This window comes from Limulus polyphemus, unplaced genomic scaffold, assembly GCF_000517525.1.
Source record: "Limulus polyphemus unplaced genomic scaffold, Limulus_polyphemus-2.1.2 Scaffold251, whole genome shotgun sequence".
Classification (NCBI taxonomy): domain Eukaryota; kingdom Metazoa; phylum Arthropoda; class Merostomata; order Xiphosura; family Limulidae; genus Limulus; species Limulus polyphemus.
In genome coordinates, this window is record NW_013665861.1 from 461491 (window position 1) to 480426 (window position 18936).

The window sequence follows — 18936 nt, forward strand, 5'->3', positions numbered from 1 at the left end:
AATGGATTTTTGTGTCTTTTGTCTGTTTGAAGTCGACATCAATCTAAGATTGAGGGTCTGCGACACGTTTTTAAAGATGTACGATATAAGATTAACTTCACCGCCCGTTGCAGAAGCTTGCTATAGCGGGAAATGTAGTGTTGGCAATAGCCCTTAATAATGGCCATAAGAGAGAGCATGATGAACAAGAGAGATTTGGAAATGAGTGAGTTTCATAAAATACACATAACTTCAGTATTTTAGTACGTTATTACAAACAGAGATAAGCTCACAAAATATCGATCATGGTCGCTAAAGAATTAAAGTTTAATTCTTGTTTTCTCTATATGCTATATATTGTTTTGTACATGCAATTATATTTTGACTATTTTTTTAAATAAATGTTTTCTTAAAGACATTGTTCATTTTCCATTAATGAAAAAGTACATTCAACTAACAATCATGTGTTACTCTCTACTGACAATCATGTTGAACTTTTAGACCAGTAATAATCTCTACTGACAATCATGTTGAACCTTTAGACCAGTATTACTCTACTGACGACCATGTTGATAATGGTATTTCTTTCGAATATAATTTTGTAATTATCTAATTATTAACACGTGTTAAAGTGTTGTAAGGCATTGTGTTTTATTCACCAACTTGATAGAAATGTCTGTGATTGAATAGACTAGAGAGTCTTAAAATACTAACGGATTTTACTGACACATTGTTACAGATATGAGGAACGATATTACTGGAACCAGATGAAATGTTGTGGGATGGCTGGTCGTTACCAAGCTATCAACAGATTAGACTTCGATGAACGCTAGCCAATGATTATAATCTATTGAAGTTCCATAAGAAGGTATGACGAAAATATAAATGCGCTCATTCTATGACTTTGACCTTTAGAAGTTAAATCAACACTAGTTAGGGGTTGGTAATATATGGTTACCCTCTTGTGTTTCATTCCCGTATCAGAAGTATATTCATCATCGGATTTCAATGCTGCTGGAAGTATGGTATTCAGTATTGAATGATGTCAGCTTATGAATGACCATAGTGATTTTAGTGTGGGTTTAGTTATGATTTGTATCACTAGTTATAAAATTTTAAGTGAAAAATTAGAATTTTAATTTTCATAATAGTAATTATCGATTTAACAAATTAAGTTTTACTATGCTCTTTATATAGGCAATTAATCATCATATGGTTGAAATGTTTATTTCAGGAGATAAAGTTTAGTTATCATTCTTGGATTTACTTCTGTTTCATTAGAAGATAGCGAAGAGGCATGAACCTCAAAATCTAATCTTTGTGCTTATAATTCTCTTACTAAGTATCTATATTCTACCTTTTCTATATTCTAGTTTATACCATAGTTGGTTTTGTCTTTTATGTGCGGTGTTTTTAGTTTGTGGGAAAAGAAAATATGGTCTAAAATTTCGTCGGAGATGAAACTGATGATGTTATGCTATATATATATAAAACAAAACCGAATTATAAAGTAGAGTAGTCGCTAGAAAAACTAACGAATCTATTTGTCAGGGAAGGGGCAAAAACGGTATTGGTCACATTAGCATTCAGGTAGCGTCTTATAGGTAGCGTCATCTTACAAAGGCAACAACTAACTAAACTGTATAGGTTACATCAGCTTACAGGAGAAAAACTATCTTAACTGCATAGGTTACATTTGTGGAATCCTCCACTTACCATGGTGCCACGGTGCACTTGAATAAAGTTGATGAAATAGATAAATTGGGTGTACGTCAAGAAATTCTGATGGGACGTTATGCGACAGCGTTTGGGTCATAATATTATGTCATTGAAGATTTGAGCTCCTACTGCCTGGAGTTGTTCATTACTACCCCGGATAACTGATCTAGTACATGTAAAAGCCAGTTGTCAATTTGAGTGTTTGTAACTCTCATATTATGAGTCACTTTTAATTTAGGTTCTACCATCCTTATTGATTTTTTGAGAGTGTACTTGAAAACTCTTTTTATTTTCTCAATGCGTGATTGTTTTTCTTTTATGATGAAGGGTAAAATTTAGTGAAGAAAGCTCGCTGAAGGAAGGGCGGTTGTACCCGAGGTTTTATTACAAAACTCCAACCCATCATGTTTTGACGGGTCGGGCAAACTTGTCTTGTAATAATAACCTACGGGTGGAGGTTGGGTAGTTTACAATTGTAGAAATTAAAGGTGTTTTATACAAACAAGTAATTCTACTCTGACTTTACAAATAACCTTCTTCTAACTACAACCGGCAGCGGTGATTGATAGTGGGACGTTGTAGGTTGTATCACCTAAACTGTAGTCCCTTTTCATTTACCTTGCTAGGTTTCATGAAATGCTGAATGTTCGCCTATATTCTTTTTATCTAGGTGCTTGTTGTTGTTCTTTTATTTGAATGTCTCAAAAGTGTACCCAAAGCTATCTGCGCTAGGTGTCTCTAAGTTTGAAGTGATAGACTAGAAAGAAGACAGCTGGTCAACACCACCTACCGCCAATTCTTGAGTTAATCATTATGAACGAATACTGGGATTGGCCGTCACGTTCAAAGGATGAGCATGTTCAGTGTGGGATTCGAACCCGCGAGTCAGTATTCCTAACTACCAGTTCATCTAGATAGAATAAGTCAATGAGCTTCATTTTCATAGCTATATATATATATATTTATAATATTAACATTGACATTGATATTAACGAGAGTTTAATTTAAGGAACATAATATTCCAATATTTTGTGCTGATACTTTAACTCTGAAGACATTTTCTCGAGTTGTATTTTAATTTCATTTTGCCGATTTTTCAACTGATATAGTCAAAATAATTTTACTAACTAGCGATTACAAAACATAATTATGTATGCACAGTAAGTACGTTTTAAGTAATTGAGCTAAGTAGGCTTACATTACAGCGATTTTTATTTAGATTTTCTGTTAAGATAGGAAATACCAAATAGAAGCATCAATGTTAGTATACGTATTTATGGATATTAGAGTATCAATATGTTATTTATATTTTCTATTGATTACGTTAAGGATGATTAAATATTGAAAAGTCAAAATTAAATATTTATTTCATAATATTTTTGAGGTTTGCAAATGGCTGTGGATGAATATTTTATGATAAATGCTTACTTTCCTAACAGCACAGTAAATCCGCTAGACATCTGGGGACAAAAACATTTATTTCTTGAATCAGTTGTTTTTACATTCTCACAGAGAAAAAAAATATATATCTAAAAAAGCAGTCAAACCCAAACAATCTTTCTTGGAGAACGCCAGGTAAAGCCTAGGCTGAGATTGCCTGTTAAGAACGTGAAAAAATGTGCTAGTTATAATGGCTGGCCTCCGGACATTGAATGCGGCATGGGATTTACCAGTACTATAGGAGACATCAAAACACAATATCGAGCACGAAATACAGTTCAGGTGCCTTCTGAGCCTTGGTATTGAGCGAATATAGTTGTCAATATTTCTTAGCAAAGCGCAAAGAAGTAAGTGGAGGATGAAAGCCGTCAAGCTTTCGTAGGGACGGACACGTTAAGCATTTGTGTTAAAATTTCAAAGAATAATTCAATTCAGTAAACATTATATAAATCCTTTCATATTTCACATTGTTTCTAAAGCACACTTCATTGCTCCATTATACACAAAGGCTTTGCGTATTTAGAAAACCAAATAATTCCTTTTGTTTTTGGGTGATCTTTGCCTATTGTTTACACCATCAAGCGTCATACTGATTTAAATCTTAAAGCTCATTGATCCGTACTAAATCAAGTAAGGAGTCAAAAAATGATTCTATAATTTAAGAACTTTTCAATTTTTCATAAGATTTCAAAGCACACCTTTTATCACTTGAATTGCGTATATAGAAAAGAGAAAGTTAAGAGAGTTTAAAGTCTGTTATTTTAAATCTATATGTTTTAAAATATCATGGCAAACAGGTGTCATATATGGCTGCTATGAAGGGTCGGAAATGCATATTTATTTGATTAAACAACTCTGCTATACGTACAAGAATTAGAGCGAACTATGTAGTTTGTTTATATGGCTAAAATTTTAAGCAATTACACACTGATACACATTGATGTAATGGTATATTTATACAGTAAATTGATAAATGAGCTGATTATTTAATCAACCAGAAGATCATAAAAGAAGTGTTAATGTTTATATTGGAGAACATATGCATATAAATAGTATTCCATGAAACATTTAAGAATAGAAATGTTCGCTAGACTATTGTTCGAACACATAATTCCACTCACGATATTTTTGTAAAAGCAGTAAAATAAAATGAGTAATATTATTCAAAACGTATTTAAAATGATTTTTCTGACTCTTGCATTTCTATTAACAAAGAAATTCATAAGTAGAAAAGGCATAATTATGTAATGGCATACTATAATTATCTTAGATTTTTCAAAATGAATCAACAGTGTTGAGACATTTGAAAATTAGTTTAATTGTATGGTTTTTGTCATTCCAGAATAACCTAAGTGAAATATTACATTTTGCTTTCTGTACAGCTGTTTATAATTAATGTATATGAAATACATTTTGTGGAATTCACCGATCAAATGTATTGTGTACAAAAAATAAAAAAAGTAAAATTCATAAGAAAATGTTATAAAACCTTTGATTAACTGAAATTATTAAATTGTTGAGTATTAATGTGACTTACTTGGTGAATCAGAGTTAAACTCCGGGGCTCGATCCTCGCAGTGGACAGAGTGTAAATAGCCAATGATCTAGCTTTGTACTAATATAAATCAACAATATGAGGTTAAGAAATTTCTACTTTTGGTGACACCTGATGACGTCTTAAGGCATAATATGATGTATTTTATTTTTATAGTAATTCAAATTAATAAATTACTGACTTTTTTAAGACATTCAAGAATATCACAAGGTTCTGATTTTCCCTTGTTTCTTCTTCTGCGCAAAGACATAGTCTTGATATTACTACTTATGCACCCTTAAAGTGTTTTGAACAAGTAGTAAATACAGAAAGTGAATCTGTATTTAACGCAGGTTTGTTTCTAATGCTTTTCTTGTAACAAAAAATGTTCTAGGTGCGATTTTTACATTTATTTAAAATAATACGTTTTGAATAAAATGTGTCCATGAATCAGTTACAATACACAAGGTACGTATCTCTACTATTCATTTAGTGACAGGGCAGTTTTTTAAAGTTTTTATAAATCATTTAAAAAACACATTTTTTCTAATGAATATTCAGGAAAGAATTACCCTAGTCAGAAGGAAATCAGTATCTTGAGATTACTTAGAAATTACACAGGTTCAAAAACAATTTTAATGTAACCGTTTGGAACGTATAATACGTGCAAATTGCACATTTCTTCTATTATCAGCCTCTTGATTCTAATAACTTGAGTTATTGTAAATATGAGAGGATGGTTTTTGTGTTTAATTCAGATTTTTAAAAGTACCTTTTTTTTCAAATTTGTAAATGTTATTTTTCACTGTTTTCTGTAACGACGTTTCATCATTTTGGCCTGCTTCCTGTCTTAAGGTTTTTAAATATTTGACAATATCTGGTACTTTATTATGTTTTATAAGAGGGTATCTATGAATTCCACAGTGTAGCAGGAAAACAAAATTGTGAGTATACGAAAAAATAACTCGATGATGTCCCAAATATTTTTTTTGTATTGAAAAGTTATGATTTTTTGTTTACTTGTCTTATTAATTTCGCTCGAAAGCCACACAATGGCTACCTGTGCGTAGCAGTAGTCCCTATTTTCGAACTGATAGACCACAATAAATATAACTAGTCAATAGCACCTACTACCAACTCTTGAGACACTCTTGTTTGATCGAGTAGTGGCATTGATCGTTACTCATATAGCATATTCTCGGTCCTAATATGTGGAACATTTTTGCATCATTGATACAAAGCATGAGCTTTCGGATTTATAGTCCTGGCACCCTAATAACTTGACCACTCGCAGTCACAAGAAAGTTCTGAATAATCTCCTCTTCTAAACCTTCAAATTTATATGAATATATAAATTACGTTCAACACTTATCGATTTAAGACTAAAATCTCTGCACCATATATTAGTTAGTAAACGTATACATATATATATATACATATATATATTTTATAGAAAATTAGTTAATAATCATTTCAAAAATATATGGCATATGTTTCACTGACGAGAGGTCACAGTGAAAATTAAAACTAGATATTGTTGTAATACATACTAAATAAAGCAGGATAAAAATAAATTTATTTTAATGCGTTATGTAATTAAACTACCGAGCATTTTATCCACATTACTATTGGGTAATTTTTTTAAGGCTTTTTTGTAATCAAGAAATAATTTTTTTAACTGTATCAGGAGAGTACCTGTTAAATGACAACGTACTTTATTTCTTCCTATTAAGTTATCATAAGTTATTCATATTATTTATCATCTTCTTGAAAATATTTTCGAATTAATTAAAAAGCTATATCAATTCTTTCAAAGAAGAATTTTTTAAAACTTCTCTGAGGTTAATAAAAACAAAACTGACGTAACTCATTTAAAATTAACAATATAAAATAGGCTTAAAACGAAAACAAGTTTTGAAGAAAGAAAATAAAGCAAAATAAGTTCTATCTCTTTCTCTCTCTTTGTGCTGTAAGTTAAATATTTTGATAATTAAAATTCAAAGGCTCTTATAACACAGCCGGTGATAATAGAGATGGTTGGAAAATAATAGAATTCCACAATATAAATGCCTTGAAACCATGTGTGGTTTATCAAGTGAAATCCTTTACATTTCACCAGTTAAAGGGTAAGATATAAATATGTCGACGAAAGCAGAGATTTGTAGCCAAATGCAGATCAGAAATTTAAATATAAAATCATAAAATAAATCCGTTTTCAAAGCAATGGATTCATTAGCATAACCAATTTAAACCAGGATTTGTTATCAATAGCTTCTTACCAAAGCAACTCTTCTACATATATGTCTTCAACTAAATCTACTTGCACCACGTTGTTGTTTCACGTGGTATCTGTTGTACCCTTATAAGCTTAAATCATTTAACTGCTTAATGTTTAATTATATTTTATAGTAGATTTCATTAAATTTTAACCATGATTTTCTTTTAGTGTTTATGCAAGTACCGCTTTTACCTTTTTCTAATTCATTATTTACCTTTTCAACGACAGGAATAGTTTGTTTGTTTGTTTATAGTTAAACACAAAGCTACAAAATGAGCTATCTGTGCTCTGCCCACCACGAGTATTGAAACCCAGTTTATAGCGTTGTGAGTCCGCAAACATGCCGCTGTGCCACTGAGGGGCAGTTAGGAATAGAAATGACATTTGAAGTGCATATCATAGTTTTATTCAAACTACAGACCTGATAAGACTGCAAGAACTAAAATTAAAAACGAGTCCATACTTTTAGATTATAGAATACTTAAATGTACCTATACCTTTTATATCTAAAGTATTTATTTTTTGGATATTTTATTCTAAGATAAGACAGATAAATCTATGCAGCCGCAAATATATCCTATGATTAAAAGTTAGAAAAAGTTTTGTTTGCTCAGTGTTAAAAAACTCTATAATATATTTTGATAATATTATATATAAGTATCACATGTCAATAGGGGCTAAAAAGTTTTGATAAATAGGTCGAATAATCTATGTAATGGTAATTTTATGTAGATCCACATTTTTCTGGTAAAAAAGAAATATAAATGTATATGTAAGATTATAGAACTTTACAACAAGGTATAGTACTCGAAAGTAGCTGTTTACCGAAAATCAAAATAAAAATTATGTAAAGAGTTAAGTGATACTCTGAAAAAACAACTTTTACCTTCTCGTTCTGAGTGACACAAAACCGTAACTACAATAACTATGAATTTTTATATGTATCTGAATGTTAAAAATGGAGAATATGATTCGAGATACAGATTTGTTGTTTAAGCTGGTGTTTATCTATATCTCTCAAACACTTCTTTATATATATATATATATATGTATATTGAGTTGTTCCTAATATATTTTGTTATTTTTTGTTTATGTTTTTATCGTAAAGCTACACAATGGGCTGTCTACGATAGCGTTGTAAATTTGTAAGCCCACTACTACCCTGCTTTTGTAATCATAACGTCCAAGTTGTAAATAACTATACCACTTAATGATTTGGTAATGATGATAAATTGTTTAATAGATCATTTATATATCTACCCATAAAAACAAACTTTTATTGCTAATAATATCAAAAACATATTCAGTTTTTGTGTATATAATAATTATATTTATTTGGATAAGCACATTTATAAACAAAAAATAAGGATACCGATGGGATCTGATTATTCAAGTTATGTTGATAATTTATATCTTTATTATTACGAAAATAAATTTATAAATAATTTTCCAAATCTGGAATTATTTTCCTTAAGATTTAGCTATATTGGTGATTTAATTAGTATTAATAATGCCGTAATAAGTAATTATATTGGTAGCATTTATGCCACAGTCTCACAGATCGAGAACACTTCTATATCAAATACCGAAGCACATTATTTAGGTTTAGTTCTTAAGATAATTCATAATTAGAGTAATATTAGTATTTATGATAGAAGAAATGATTTCACTTTTCAAGTTTTTTGACCCTCCCCCCAAACAGTAATCTACCAGCAAATGCCATATAGAGTATTATACATTCACAGCTTCTTAAGTATTGTAGAATTGTAATAATCTACAGTTCTTAGTATCTAATACATATAATACTTTATAATGAATATAAAAAGTATTTATATAAACTTGAAAATAGTGATTTAAACAAAATTATGACATACACAACAGATTAATTCCTAAAGTTTATTGTAAGAGAAATAATTGGTATTACTTATTGGACATATCTTGTATAGGTAGATTAATGTAGTGGTAGTTATATCACCTTCCCTATATAATACGTACAACTGTGTGGATTTCTTTAGTACCATTGAAGATCCAGATGGTAACAAGGTAGGATAGAGGATGGGAGATATACTAATAATTTAGGTCGGACTTAGTATAGATTAACCTTCACGTCTTGGTATTTATGTCCAAACATTATATTGGGGGCTGAAATGCTAACTTCAAGGATAGTTTTGCTGTCTCCCTCATTGATGTCTTGTATTCTAATTATTTATTTCTTATTACTGTTTTTATTTTATTTTTTTCATGTTTCGTGAGCAACCACATTCCCACATCTGGTTGCAGATAGTGAAAGGTGGTAAAGATGTGGAACGTTGTGAGCTAAAGCACTCACATCTTTTTTTTTCCTTCTCTCTTTGAAGCATGTGAGGCCAGTGAAGTTGAGGTTAAACTGTATAGACAGTGTACCCCAAAGAAATTTGGGTTTTACTTTCACCAGTACCTCAAAAAACCAGGACACATTACATAATAACACACCATATAATTTATGTCCCGATGTTGGATGTTTGTTTTGTGGCTGTGTTTTTTTTTTTACCTTAAAATTACTTTTAATTATATATATATATATGTATGTGTATAAACAGAGAGAGAGAGAGGATCGTACTGAGAAACTGTAGTATATATATGCCTTTGTATGTATATATATGTGTGTACGTACTGAGAGGGGACCATACTGAAAAACTGTAGCTAAATTTTTATCATACGTTTATTCATGCATACATATATTTAGAGTGAGGGAGAGTAGACCCACAAACATTGAAAGTCAACTATAACTAGCAACCTTTTTATTGAATATTATTTGGCAAAAGAAGCCCCCAGTGGCACAGCCGTATGTCTGTGGACTGATAGCGCTGGAAACCGGGTTTCGACACCCGTGATGGGCAGAGCATAGATAGCCCTCTATGTAGCTTTGTGCTTAACTAAAAGCAAACAAACTTGAAGACGAATATTTCATTTTTCTAATGTTACTAATGTTTTGTTTGTGACTTACTCTCATTTTACATTATAATGATTGAGAAAGACATAATACGTTTTACGTAAATTTTTTTTGAATTAATGGGGAACTAATTGTGACAACTACTCCAGTTTCTAAAACATAAGCACTACACTTTGCTGAAGCTATAAATACGGTGTTACATTGCTACTCAAACAATGATACAACATATATAATTAGGAATAGTTGCCTAGCAACAGTAAGTACAGCTGTTTTCCACAGACATTTCTCAGCACATGAGAAATATCGAGAACCAGATTCGAGATCATTATCTTATGAAATGTATTATCTGAATAGAAGGAGGAAAAACACTCTAAAACTGACTCAAAGAAGCATGCCTTGGATGTTGTTGTAAGGGCATTTTAGGCAATGTAGGCATAGAAAAAATTTGGCTTTAATGGACGACTTCTATCTGTTTTTAGAGTGGAGCGACATTTCGACATTTATACTGAGGCCTTCTTTAGACCTGGAATGCTACACGGAACATGAGATACTTCTAAACCATGCTTCTAAACGCTCACGTACCAGTCAAGAAGGACTTGTTGAAATCTGATGTAGAATGCAGTCTATTAGTATGTCGTGTCTCTGTTCGATGATGGATTTAACAAGCAAACAGATTATGCACTGCATAAAGTGTGTCTATGAACAAGTGTACTTCAAGTTCCTGTTTCTGAGTTTGAATTTGCTACTGTAAGATATTTTGTTGTTTCGCTAAAAATAACTCATCTATTCATCTCTCTACCTTGTGAATTTTTCTAGGTAGAGATTAGGAATTGATTAATTTTATCCTGTAAATGAATGCCCCCAGTCGACCCTATTCTTGGAGTGCAAAAGAGAATTTGCATTTAACTTTCTTCTTTTTCTAAAACAACTTAGTTGAGAATAAAAACACTGAATGAAAGAGAAATTCGTCACAACTGAATAAGAAAATGCACGATGAAACTGACATTCTTGCTTGTAGTTAGTTTTCTTCCTCTTTCTCAGTATCAACAATAAATAAACCATCGTTTCAATTCATTATACTGTTTCAGTAAGTCGCGCTACTGTATTTTGTGTTTTTTATGTTTTTTTTAATCTCTGTAAAACAATAATGTTATTTTTGTGACAGTCTGAGTTTAATCGATAAGTCGATAAGAAGCAAAAGTTACATTATTTCAACAGTATGCTCCAGAACCACTGAGTTTAATAGAAACAAGAGTGAAATCTTAATTTTATTACAAATAGTTTGGATGGTTCAATAGGAACAGGATATGAACAAGCAGGATATTGAAAATAAATAATACTATTATGTTTTGATTTATAATTATTTGTATGAAAAATGAAAAGTCAACACAACTGATTACGAAACAGAAATTATTAAAAAGAGTCAGAAATATCCAAAGGGTTGAGTACGTTATACTAAAACTAATTTGGAGTCTTACTACGTCATTACACTCTATTTTGCAACGTCCGAGTATGCTCTATCTGATGAAAGTGCATCTTGATAATAGATCTGCAGCATAATTTCCAAATGTAACAGATTCACTCGTAAGGCTGTCATTACCAAAACACGTGTCTTATCTTTGCAGGTTTTCCATAACCCATCTAGTGTAGGAGAACAATAGTTTCCCAGTGGCCGTTCCAAGAGCCCAATTGCACAAAAATCCATAGGTATTGCAACCAGTGCTTTGCCCAATGTGAAGTCATATGGAATAACATAGATACTCATTTAATTCTCCAAATGCCTGACGTACTCAACTGTTGAATGGGAAATATGACAGAAAGATTTTTCTTTGGTTACGACTTGATGCAGGTCCTTTTATTAGGTGATACTGGTGTCTCAAGTTGATCTGTATTCTTTTGTTTTCCAAAAAAGTTATCCCTGTCTTGGAAATTCTAAATCCACGATATGGACACATTTTTTTATTATCTGAGTATGTGAATATTTTACGTCGGAAAAAGCAGTTAGATACACTTCCCAAAAGAGATCAGTTTTCGATGGCATAACATTGCCTACGAAATGCCAAATTATGTATCTGCTGTGGTAGTCACGTGACTCATTGATTACAGATTCAAAATTGATTTAATATAATGTACTCAACCGCGTACTTGTTTATTGTATGATAAGTGATATACCTTAACATTAAGGCTATTATTTCATAAGATAATCGTGTGTAACATATTTGCTAAAAAAAAAGATTCGAAATAAGTGTGGTATATTTTCTTCAGATACAGCTCAGATTTTTATAAGGCAACAGTACTTAAAAGTGAGTAACATTTTGAGCTTTATAAATATTAAATCAGTTTCTAAGCTACGAAATGAATGATATTTTAAAAAAGCTTTGCTATTAATTTTTCAAAATAAAAAACAACAGAAATTTGATTTTGTCACTTTGTTACTTTTGATTTTGAGATCAGGACTATGTCAAAGCTTTATTGTTCACAAGGTATTTAGTCATAGTACATTCAGTTGGACATATAAACACATAATAAGTCATACTCATCACAGTTAATACATTTGGAATCGTTTAGTTTTTACTTACAGGAAAATCTTGGGGAAATATCTATAGTTTTTGTACATTTGATTAGTTGGTTGTTAGTTTTTAGAGAAAAGCCACATTGAGCTATCAGCAGTGTCCACCACGGTGAATCGAACTCCAGATTTTAGCGTTATATGTGCGTAAACTTACTGCTGTCCAACTAGGGTACTTTTACGTTAAATGTATTTACCAGTAATTTTATCATATGTAATAAGCTTTAATTTTATACATAATGTATTAGACCATGCACCTATGTTTGATCTTAGCAGAATTTATTATGTCCTGTTGGTTAGGGTGCTCATATCGAAATCTGCGAGTCGCAGGATTGAAAGGACTAAACATGCTCGCCTTTACAACCGTGGGAGCATTATAATGTGACGATCAATTACACTAATCGTTGGTAAAGAGTAGCCCTAGAATGGCGGTGGGTTATGTTGTCTAGATGTAATCCTTCTGGTCCATCACTTCAGATAGGCCTCGAGTAGATATGCGCGAAATTCAACAAGTAAATAAATATAACTATTACATTACATAATGCGAAATTTAGTTGTTTAGATACTACTATTCTCATAAAAAAATGAAAATTAACATTGCCTCATCTACATTTTGAGCCTGTTGGTGTGTTACAAGAGAAACAGCCAAATCTCATTATTTGGTTTGAAGAGAGTAGACTAAGAGTTGGTGGTGGGTGGTGTTGACTACTCGCTATCCCTCTAGTGTATCACTTCAAAATTAGTGAAGTATAGCGCAAGTAAATTAGCCATCATTGTTTCAAGCAACGTAATAGTTTTAAAGTATGCTCCATAAAACAATAAGTGTTTGACATTTTTGGACGGCAGCCATGAGTGAAACCTTTGTATAAAATAAAACATTTTACGCGTTATAGTTTTGCAAGAAGATCCCCAAGAACACGCAATGCGTATGTTGTTTAAAAAAGATACTGTAACATTTTTAGTCATATTTTTTTCTTGTGGTTTGTAATTTGAAAGAAAACGCATGAACGGATTATTTTCGTAAGCAGCGTAGAACGATTCCCTGAAGGCACTTTGATGGATTAGGCACGTAAAAAATATAGATGTTGATATATCCAGCTTGAATATATGTCATTAAAAGTATTGAATATAGTAATACTAGTTATAAATTCTTAAACTTCCAGGACTTAAAACTTAAAAAAGCAAACATTTCTGATTTGTTTCTGTGTTTTGGAGTTTAAGTATTGGTTTGCTGTTATCCATCAGACTATTGCTGTAAGACATGGGAAGACACCTCGTGTTTGAATAATTATTATTATTTTATGTGCTAAAGTAAAGCCGTCCTTTGTCGTAGGTGCGATAATTTAAATCGAACATATGCATGTCTTACAAATGCGCTTTTTATTTTAGACTACAAAATTCGTTCTATTTATATTACTTAATCAGGTAAAGGGGGTTATTAGTTATCAGCTATGCTTTTTTAAAGCAGTTTCCGATAACTATATACGTATGTAAATATAGAATGCATTATAAAGACTTAAAGTCTAAATACTGTTGATAAAATTTTACTTTTTGGTGTGTGATAATGTACTAAGGTTTCTCTATAAAATCATTCGTAATGAGCTATACTAAAATATTTATTTTAAGGGCATTTGAAATGCTGTCAAATGAAATAGTGTTTCAAATGAACCGAGTCCCAAGTCCACTGTATTAGGTTTTACTACTTTTACATTAACATTCTTTTTTTTTTTTAGTGATTATAGGATTGCTATGCTATATTAATAACGAAACATTGGATTGTGAGTGTACGCTAATTGATGTTAGACATAAATCTTACATGAACATAGTTTAGATTAACATATAAGTTCTGGAAAACTGAGTACAAGTTTTATACTACTTTAACGAACCTTGTTTAATGCTTTTGGCATCTAAATAACAACACAATGGGTATCGAAACCGGGTTTCTAGTATTGTAAGTTCGTAGACATATCGCTGTGCCACTGGGAAGCTACTGTGTTCAGATAAAAATACAGCCACATTTGTGAGATCCATATTTATTACATATCTAAATTTGTACATTCAGTTGCATGTTTATTTCTTAAAAGTAGTAGGTAGCCAAAACTATTACCTATAGATTTGGGTAGAGTAAAAAAAGAAATCATCCAGATATCGTTTATTAGTTTGTTTCGGATATTCGCGCAAAGTTACACAGGGACTATCTGCGTTAACTACACTGAAAACACCTACCACCAGATCTTGGGCTATTCTACTTCAGCTGTGTGATTTGACTTTCACTCTTATACCGCATCAACAGCCCAAAAGTGCGGAGCGCGATTTTACGTTAACATGACGCGAACCATGGATACTGTGATTCACAATCTGTCACGCTAACCACTAGGTAACACTTCTTAATTAATGTGATAAATGTACATATGAAAAGCTAGATTTATAAGCCTAAACGAAATTTGCTATTACAACATAAAAAAGTGGGTACAAGAGGATATGTATCCTTCAGGTTTGTAGGAGTTCAGGATGATAATACTTTATAGTTTATTACAATATCAAGTACTTAAATTATTTAAATGTTGCACTTGAAAAACTGATATGGCAAAACTAAACATCCAATTACCGTGCCTAAGCTGATTCTGAAATATTCGCCACTTCTCAGGGTGGATGAAGAGAAAGTAGAAGAAGGTTTCTTACTGTATTTATATTTCTTTTCTTAGAATCGTTTAGACTCTAAATAGATATCTAGGATACTTAATAGATACTTCACTGAAACCTGTAAAGCTACATCTTATATCATACGTAATTTAAATATATTGCTTATGACAAATGTCTAAAGGGTGTAAGAAGCATGGGAAAACTTTAACAAAATAAAAGTAAATACAATAGTGCGTAGTTAAAAATACATACAAATAAAATATTATCTCATTACTATTAACACCATTTTGATGTTACTCTACACTTGGCCTATAGCATAAACAGGTTTTGAATCGACACTAAAATTTAAAGTAAAATCTTAGAAACGACATACTGGATATACTGAGTTTATTATTCAAGTCAGAATCAAATATTAGTTTATTTTGTTTTTCTATTTGGTATTTTTTAATAAATTTCTGAACCAGTGTTCATATTAAAAAAGTAAATATATATTTTATTTTCAGTATATTACCTTTAGTGAATTGAAAGTAGATATTTCTATTGAATATTAATGCACAAAACATGAAAGTTTGAGAACATTTACAGTTTATTAAACGTACACAGAAAAACCCAGTGACTGTATGTTAAATATGAGATGACTAGTAAACATTAGGTCGCAACCAAATTTTTATAGTGAATTAAAATTCCATTTTATCTAACTTTTCTTTAAGGTCCTAAATTCAGTAATGCTCAACTGCAACCCGAAAAGCTGATACGATAGAAATTAAAACAACAAAACAACCAATGATTTTGTTGTTTGAAAATGAGTTAAAAATCAACTATACATTCACAGTTTTGGTACAGATTCATTGAATATCGATGAAAATATTAACATTATGAAAGGATAACGATTTCCTTTGCAATGCACACTGATTTGTAAGCAATATGTTTTATCAGTTTTGTAATCTTAGGTATTGTAAGACAAGAGCAATATTATAATGAAACGAAACAAGTTTTATAAAGTAGACTTCATATTTAATGGGTTTAGCTTAAAAATCCATATTACACGCACTTTGAAAGATAAAGTTAACAGATGTTTCACTAAGTTCGTTCGGTCTCTTTGTAAATCATCATTGTTAAATATCTTAACACATATCAAGTCTTTAGAGGATTTTAAACTGCTCATTCTATGAATTGTTGCTTATTCAAATAACACCATAAAGTATCGTTTAATATCTACAAAATATATCAATGGTAGAAAAAAAATTAATATTTCATATAGCAGTTAGCATTAACAAACGATGGATTTATAATTTCAATATTAAAATTCTAGATGGATAATTGAAAGTAAATTGATTTGATATTTTACCATTTTTAAACGGTTTTATAAAGTGTGCTAAAATAAATTTGATATTTCGCTAGTGTCCTTTTTAAACATTTCTCTTTATAGTGGTGAGTCTCCCGGTGGGACAGCGGGAAGTCTTCGGATTTACAACGCTAAAATCAGGGGTTAGATTCCCCTCGGTGGACACAGCAGATAGCCGGATATGATATTGCTGTAACAAAACACACAGACGCTGTTTATAGTGGTGACGAGAAATGCACCTTCAAATTAGGTGCCCAATTTTACATTTGTATCTCCATATCTTTTGTATTCATCGCCAAATACTTGAGTCACATGTTTAAAGTTGTGATTGCGGGAAAATTTATGTGCATATAAGACTGGAAATAGTGTGGTTGTCATTGCAGAGAATTGCAAGGTGTCCAAAGCACCTGAAGGCTTCAGATATTTTCCCATCTATTTCTTGATTGGGCGTTGGAATAGAAAGCAGCCGAAAGCACAGGTCGCTTCTGATACAAGTAGTGGCACGATGGAGTTAGTTTTAATAATTCATCAATGTTTAATCTATGATATGGTCGAAATATCACTTACTTGATAGGTTAACATGTCTAACGAGTTAGTATATATTTTGGGAAATACAGAAATATACCTATAACTATATGTGATACATTCATTCACAGATATTATATATTTTTAGTATTCTGTAGACATTTGTTTTAAAGATTTTTAGAGCCTCTAACCATTTACTACACAAGGAATCGTTAAAGATTTCTATTTAAAATCCTCCAGACTATGTTTCGTTTCGTTTGGAAACCATGAAATATATTTAATCAGTGAATCTGCTTCTATACTACTCTTGTTATGTATATTTGTTTAAATATATATATACACATCGATAACAGTACGTTATTAGATTATCAATACAATGTGTGGTATAGTTACGAACGCACAAGCTTTACTGGATAATATATTTCTTACTTTTTGTAAACACAAATTACATCTAAGTTCTAAAACATATTATTTATATATCAGCATGGAAGTTTATAACCACCTCCTGTTAGCATTCCGAGGAAATAAATGCTAGATTAAGTAATTTATTCTAGCTAACACTTAAATTCTCTTTAACTAACCTTTTAAAAATGTGGTCTGGCATAGCCAGGTGGCTAGGACGCTCGACTCGCAATCTGAGGGTCGCGGGTTCGAATCCCCGTCCCGCCAAACATGTTCGTCCTTTCAGCCGTGGGGGCGTTATAATTCGCGGTAAATCCCAATATTCGTTGGTAAAAATAGTAGCCCAAGAGTTGGCGGTTGGTGGTGATGATTAGCTGCCTTACACTGCTAGATTAAGAACGGCTAGCGCAGATAGCCCTCGTGTATCTTTGCGCGAAATTAAAAAAAAACAAACCTTTTAAAATTAATATATTTAAAATGTAAGAAACCAACTAACCATGTCTAAAATATATTACCAATTCATGTTTGCATCACCAATTAATTTAAAGAAGAAAACATAATTTATTCTTTATTTATAAAGGCATTGTGGAAGTTGTGAATACTAATTATCTCATTTCTTGAAGCGACTGTGCCTTTTGGAGAATTTGGCATCCACTATATAAGAGACGGAAGTGATCAAGTATTATCATTAAAATAGTATTGTGAGATATCTTAGCAGGAGCTGTTATTTATGGTGCGAAGGCTTTCTGGCGCTTGCTCATTTTTCATTTACCATTGTTACAGAATTACTTGTGTGTCTTACCGTCTCACGTTATTTGGTTGGTTGTTTTCGATTCAGACACATACATTCTGCATGTATGGGTGTTGTCCCATTCTCATGATTATAACCTTAAAACACCAATGATTTATATACTATAGAAAATACCATAATCTAATATACATATACATATATATTATGTAACTTTCAAAACGCTATTTTTTTTTGCTTTTTATTTAATCTTCAGGAAATACTGTAACATTATTGACAAAATTATGTTGCATTTAATTACAATAATTATTCTAACATAACATTCGAACAACGGAGTACCACTTGGTCCTTCAAGACTTTCCATGTGGTATTATGAGATGCACTGATTTCCCATAGAGTAATGCGATAGGAGGAGTCGCAGAATAACAAAAGATTTTGACGGAAAATGTATTACAGCGTGGTTCTGAATTATCTTAACCTCAACTGAGTTTAAAGCAGAGAAAGAGAGTGGGCATTATTTGTATTTCAAACAGACGAACATGATCAAAGAAAAAATAAGCGTATTTTGGGTTGTCTCTTTGAAGAGCTTTCAATGCTTTTAAAGAAAATCAGTATCTTTTATAATCTTAAGTAATTATGTTCCAGGCTGAGAAAATATTACATTTTATACTACAAAAAAAGATAACGCAATTTTCTTCAGGCAGCAGATGCTATGCACATTTCTGATGGTTGGTCTCCCTCATTACAAAATAAGGGATGTTATATCTTTGAGGTATGATCTTACTTTACTGTCTGTTTGTATAAAATATGCTCTACTTTGCA